The sequence below is a fragment of the Falco cherrug genome, chromosome 3, assembly GCF_023634085.1.
Source record: "Falco cherrug isolate bFalChe1 chromosome 3, bFalChe1.pri, whole genome shotgun sequence".
Taxonomy (NCBI): domain Eukaryota; kingdom Metazoa; phylum Chordata; class Aves; order Falconiformes; family Falconidae; genus Falco; species Falco cherrug.
In genome coordinates, this window is record NC_073699.1 from 74,973,470 (window position 1) to 74,979,041 (window position 5,572).

A 5,572-nucleotide genomic window follows, 5' to 3' on the forward strand; every position below is an offset into this window, starting at 1 on the left:
CCATATCTCTGAGATGACCCACCCACCAGGCATATTATTGCTTCTCTTGAAATACTGTTAATTTACTTATTCTTCTTTGTGATCTGGAAGTAAAAAAATGTTTTGTCTTCTCCGTTGTAATCCACTTTGTGTGTTTTGGAGTCTTGGGTGCACCATTATGTATGCCTAAAGAAAGTCCAGCTGAAATGCCTACAACTAAACCTTACAGTTAGAATTCCATTAAACAATGAGGTGCATTTAGGAAGCCAGAGGAAGAAAACACATTTAATAACCTAAAGGCTGGGTGCTACTTCATGTTGCTTCAAAGTAGTTCCTATTTTAAATCCTAGTATTGCTTCAGGCCAAAACTGACTTTATTACATTTCAAAATGAAAAAAAAAAAAAAAAAAAAAAAAAAAAGCCCATGCACCTGCTTTTGTAACAGACTTAAAAAAAATTACTGACACTTATAAAAGGAATACATTGTGTGGATCATAATATATGTCATCAGTTTAACAACAAAAACATGATAATTCATTCTTTCAGCAAAAGAAAGCATGAAGGTTCAACCTATGTTAGTTCACTGAAACAACATTACATTAAAAGTGGCCACAACTCTGCATTATAAAGAGGAACATCTGGGTTATCTTTCTAGTTCTGTGCCTGACCTCCTCTGTCACTTTAGGACAGGTCCCCAAAATGACTCTGTTATTAAAATGCAAACCGTAACCCACAGTGAATGTTAAATATCCTGGACCAGGCCAGAAGGAAATGCATTCAAGTACATAAAGTCACATTAGTGTGGGATTTAGACTCTTAACGACAAGACCTTTAAAACTGTTCCAGACTGTACCCACTTTATTTGCAGGTAATTTCATGACAAAAAGAATTGGAAAGGTGTTTGGCATTATTAGGACTATACTTTGCTATCCCATGAAAGATTGCAAAGCTGGGCCAGAGAAGAAGGAAACCTGCACATGAGGATACTCATTTAGTTTACAGAAAACTTATCCTTCAGGACAGAATGGTTTATATGTGCAGAGAAGAAAAGAAGGTTTTCCTTTTCTCTGTTACACAACCTGAGGGCTGGCAGATATAATGAGGGGGGGGTTTATTTGCCAAAATAGTGGGAACAATGGAGGTTTTATATATCACTGAAACTCTAGTAAAAGACACCAAAATATTCTCATTCTGAAATTTCTTTTCCCTTATTTGTGACTCAGACTGTAGTTTCCATATATTTTTTTCAGACTTAAAATATTTTTAAAATATTTAGGTAACCAGGCTCAAACTTTTCTAGGAGGCAGGATGCGATATACATGCACTTGCGCACACAGACACACATGGTATAGTCATAGAGATTGTTACTTTAAGACAACAGTACAGTCTATAGTGCTGGAGTATTCCAACAGTACAGACATGTCTTCTCATGATTCAGTGAAAAACGTTTATATCTGGCTAAGGTGCAAAGATTTAAGTGCAACGATTTATCAGTTAAATGTAAACATTTTTTATATTCCATTAACACTTCTGATTGGAATTCGCATGTGCACAATGTTTAATATACAAGGGGAATAAAAATTTGATTCTGATATTTACTCATTTAAAAGAAGTGTACGTAAGAAGACTTTTGTGAAATGTGATCTGCAAGTATCAAATAAGATAGCTAGATTATATGATGTGTACATGTTTAAAGATACACATCTTTTAAACAGAAATCACATTTCTGTTAATACAGAAACATAAATCACAGACTATTAATCAGAAATCATATTTGTTAGGATACTAATCCTTTCAGTAAAAAGTAGGCATAATGCATCTAAATACATCCAAGATCCTCTTAAAATCTGTGAAATAAATCCACGTATTTCTAGACCATTTTTTGCACCATTTTGCATGGCTTGAACAACCACAGTATCAGGTAGTCATGCTTCATCTTATACACTTGATAAAGCCACTATGAGAAGACAGGAAAAGGGGAAAATAATGGAAGCAAAGCTGTGACCTGCTGTGAGCTGGCACAGGCTCCGGGCTGTTTCTATGCAGAACGGCCACTTCACAGTACTGCACATCCTCCCAAGCTCAAAGATACTAGCAGTGGTTGTGGTCACATAGGAGGTGCAAAGGTTCTGAGGTGAAGGATGCTATTATATTTTTGAATTTAATCTGACAGTTTCCTTTAGCAAGAAAAACTATTGACCATTTCTTTCTACACCCCCCACCCACACCCCCCAATATTTAATGTTACTTTTCCAGCAAGCACACAGTTAAATTGACAGGACTTCATTTGTAATCCACAGAACAATAGATGATCTAAGTAAAACTGTGTGCTATCCTCCAGCTGTTGTATTCACTGAAACACCTGGAAGAGCCACAGGAGAGGAGCAAGAATGACCGCTGCATTTGCTAAAGTAGCAGCTGTATGTTCAGCAGGCAGAATACATTGCCCTACCTTCAGCACCTATCAGTTCCATGCTTTCTGAATGTATTAAACCCTTAACTTAGCCCATCATATAGCTACTGGCATGTTCTCTTTCCCATGGAAGAAAATCCTAGTGGTTCTTCTTTCCCTCAAGGCAAAATACTGTAAACCCACATTTGTAGCTTTTAGTGCTCAGTTTAGTGCTTATCTGACCTCAGGTGTGGACCTAACTGCTTTGCTGGGTTCACACCTTCTCTTGCTTCAGTGCTATGTTTCTGTCAACCTTCAGTTTTATCTGGGGACATGGGAAAAGTAACAGTCATATTCCACCAAGAACTGCTTGAAAAGGACATGTTCTATACCACAACACTAGTAAAGGGGCCTTAATTAGAGGTACATATGTTCATAGCATACAAATTAAGAGCAATAATGTAAAGCTTTTTGTGAGATTTTCATTAAATTGAATAAATATGTGGTACCAACAGCAGTAGGAGATTGGACTTCATGGCCCAGTGCCACTCCCCTATGTCCTATGTACATTAGACAACATCCCTATAATCAACTATTGCTTCTACCATTTCAAAGACTTAACTAAATAGGGAAGTTTTCAATGCACTGAAACCTACTAAATAGATACTTTAGAGAGGCTGAGTATAAAAAGTTTCAAAAGTAAAGATTCATTTTTCCCCTTCAGTAATTTCAATTTTAATAAAGTCTTAAATATACAAAGTCTATGTAAAGCTGAAGTTAATTCCTTGCCTTCTGTGGATCCCTCAGGTCTTACACAATTTTCTCAAAGATTCTGTCTACAAGAATTTTCCAAAAATCTCACAGTTTATTTGTTAAACCTTTTTACAGTGACATGGTCCCACAATTTCAGCTTGAAATTGTTTCATTTAGTGATCTCTGGTTTTGAATTTTTTTTCCTTACTTTTAAAAAGTTATATGTAAATATGAATACTTTTTCATCACTAGTATATAATAATTTTTCTCATCTCTTTTCCTTTTTTCCTGGAAATCACTCACATGATTCTGAATTGTGCTGGATCCTCCAGCTCTAAAGGAACAAACCCATTTCTTGGTTCCCATTCTGTTCCATCTTTTGTTATTTGTGTATGTTTTATGTAAGAATTGTACAGAGGCCCTGAGCATAGGAAAAAATCCAAGTCAGTCATAGCTAAGTAATATTGAGTGAATCATTATGTGTGATCATCTTCTCCATTGACACCCACGGCCATTAGGATTCCCTCTGTTTACGAATGGATATGAGAAGGAAAATGAGTCTGTAGAAATTCAAAAGTAGGTAAATGTCAGCCATGCAGTCTACTCCCAGTGCAATTACCACTCCAGTTTTTGCCCTATACATGCATGTTCAAAAACTACACTCTGTTCAGATAGTCTCATTGAAATCAGTACTTTTCAATATAACGCTGTCAGAATTCAGCCTTCATTTTGTGGATTTATTCTGTCCTGTTGAACAAGTTGCAACTAAACCAACAAAAACACCACAAATACACTAACTACTGGGCTGGACACTTCATTCTTCAAAACTCAAAGGAAAAAATATCAACTTAAGAGGTTGAACCCAAACTGTTCTGAGTCAAGGCAAAATTCTGCAGACTGGAGGAAAACTTTGGGGAGGATACAATTTCCATTTTATCTTTTCAGAACAAATTCTTTCCACTTTTTGCTATAAACTTCATTTATGTTGACATTGATACATATTAAAAAATAAAGGAGGGTGTTCAGTGAAAACCAGAATTAAAGTGATGTTATTCCCAATAGATTTGTGTACTTTGTCCCCTATACCCTCTAGCGTCAGTTTGCCTTCATTTCGTTAGCCACTCCTGCCTGGAAAGACAACAGCAGTACAGTGGCTAGTTTGCAGTCATACCATGTGCACTTTGATCTTCTCACACATGCAGCCTGATAGGAATCCTGGCTACCAAGCAAAATGTTTAATAGGTGAGATATTCTCCCTTGTCTTCAGCAGTAGCTTTAATTTGTGTCTCCTTCCTCTACCTGAATAACAGTTTTCAGAAAGCTTTTAGATTCTTCAGTGTTTCTGTAACATGTATCCTTTCAGACCTACTTGACATAGGCAAATGAATTACTGTAGTAGGTAGGCAAGAACAGAAATACAGAGGACAAATAACTTGATCTTGGAAATTTTACATATCTTTTTAAATACTTGTGGGTTTTTTTGATTACAAATGTTTTCACACTTTTTCAGCTTTACTGAGAAACCAATATATGTATAAATATATGTTGGAACACTTTCTGGCATCCCATCAGTGGCATTTTTTTGGAATCCACTGCAGCTTCATCCAAAAGGTCAGTAACTGAACAGAAGCTGGGAAGGAACTGATTTTTTTTTCCTGAGAATCGTTACTCTCCAGGTGGTTTTGGGTGTTAATAGACAAAGTTAAAAAACCTGCTGCTTATGTCCTACACCTCTTGTCCAGGCTAAACCTAATCTGTAGCTAAAAGGAAAACTTCCCTCTGATGGATTATCACTCAGTTATCTTCGGCAAGCTGCAAATCAAGTTAAAAATATGTGAAAAGAAAAAGATACTTAAACCCAGTTTGTTAAGAAATCTTTACATTTTGATGTTTCTGTTTCTTTTTTTTTTTTTAATGAGGTAGATATTTTAAGAGCATAAAATAGCATAGAGACACATATTCTTGAGAAATGTTTGTATGTGATAACACTGTTAAGGTTTTATGTGACTTTAGAAGTGTTTCTAGCACTTCCCTGAAAAAAACTTATCGTCCTTTTTATTTACAGAGCAGTCTGTAGAAATATCCCCAGCAGAGGGAGTGGCTTATCTGAGTTGAAGCCTGAAAGGTTAGCAAAAGCTAATTTTTACTTTTGTTTTGCATATGAAAAATAGTGTTAAATATAGTAATTTACCTAAATGCTTATTAAAAAAGCATTTTTCTCTTATAGGTATGAAAGAAGAACATGGTGGTGCGTCTGCAAGAAGTGAGAGCAATAAAAAAGCCCAATTACTGTAGTGAGTTCCAGAAAAATCTCATTATTTTCCCTGCTTTGTACTACACTTTTTCATTGCATTTCACTGCCTACAAAAGACACATAAAATGCCTGAGTATCAGAATTTTTAGCTCACTTATCCTGATAGCATGTAGTAATTTAGACCTAGTTTTCAA

The 5,572-nt window shown here is 35.8% G+C and overlaps 1 long non-coding RNA gene across 1 annotated transcript; it reads left to right on the forward strand.

Annotated features, from left to right (window-relative positions):
* The first annotated feature begins 4,299 nt into the window (after positions 1 to 4,299).
* On the forward strand, positions 4,300 to 5,251 carry LOC114016631 (uncharacterized). Its single transcript, XR_003561198.2, has 3 exons — positions 4,300 to 4,366; positions 4,635 to 4,735; positions 5,190 to 5,251. It is a non-coding gene; the product is annotated as an uncharacterized LOC114016631 (long non-coding RNA).
* The last annotated feature ends 321 nt before the right edge of the window (positions 5,252 to 5,572 follow it).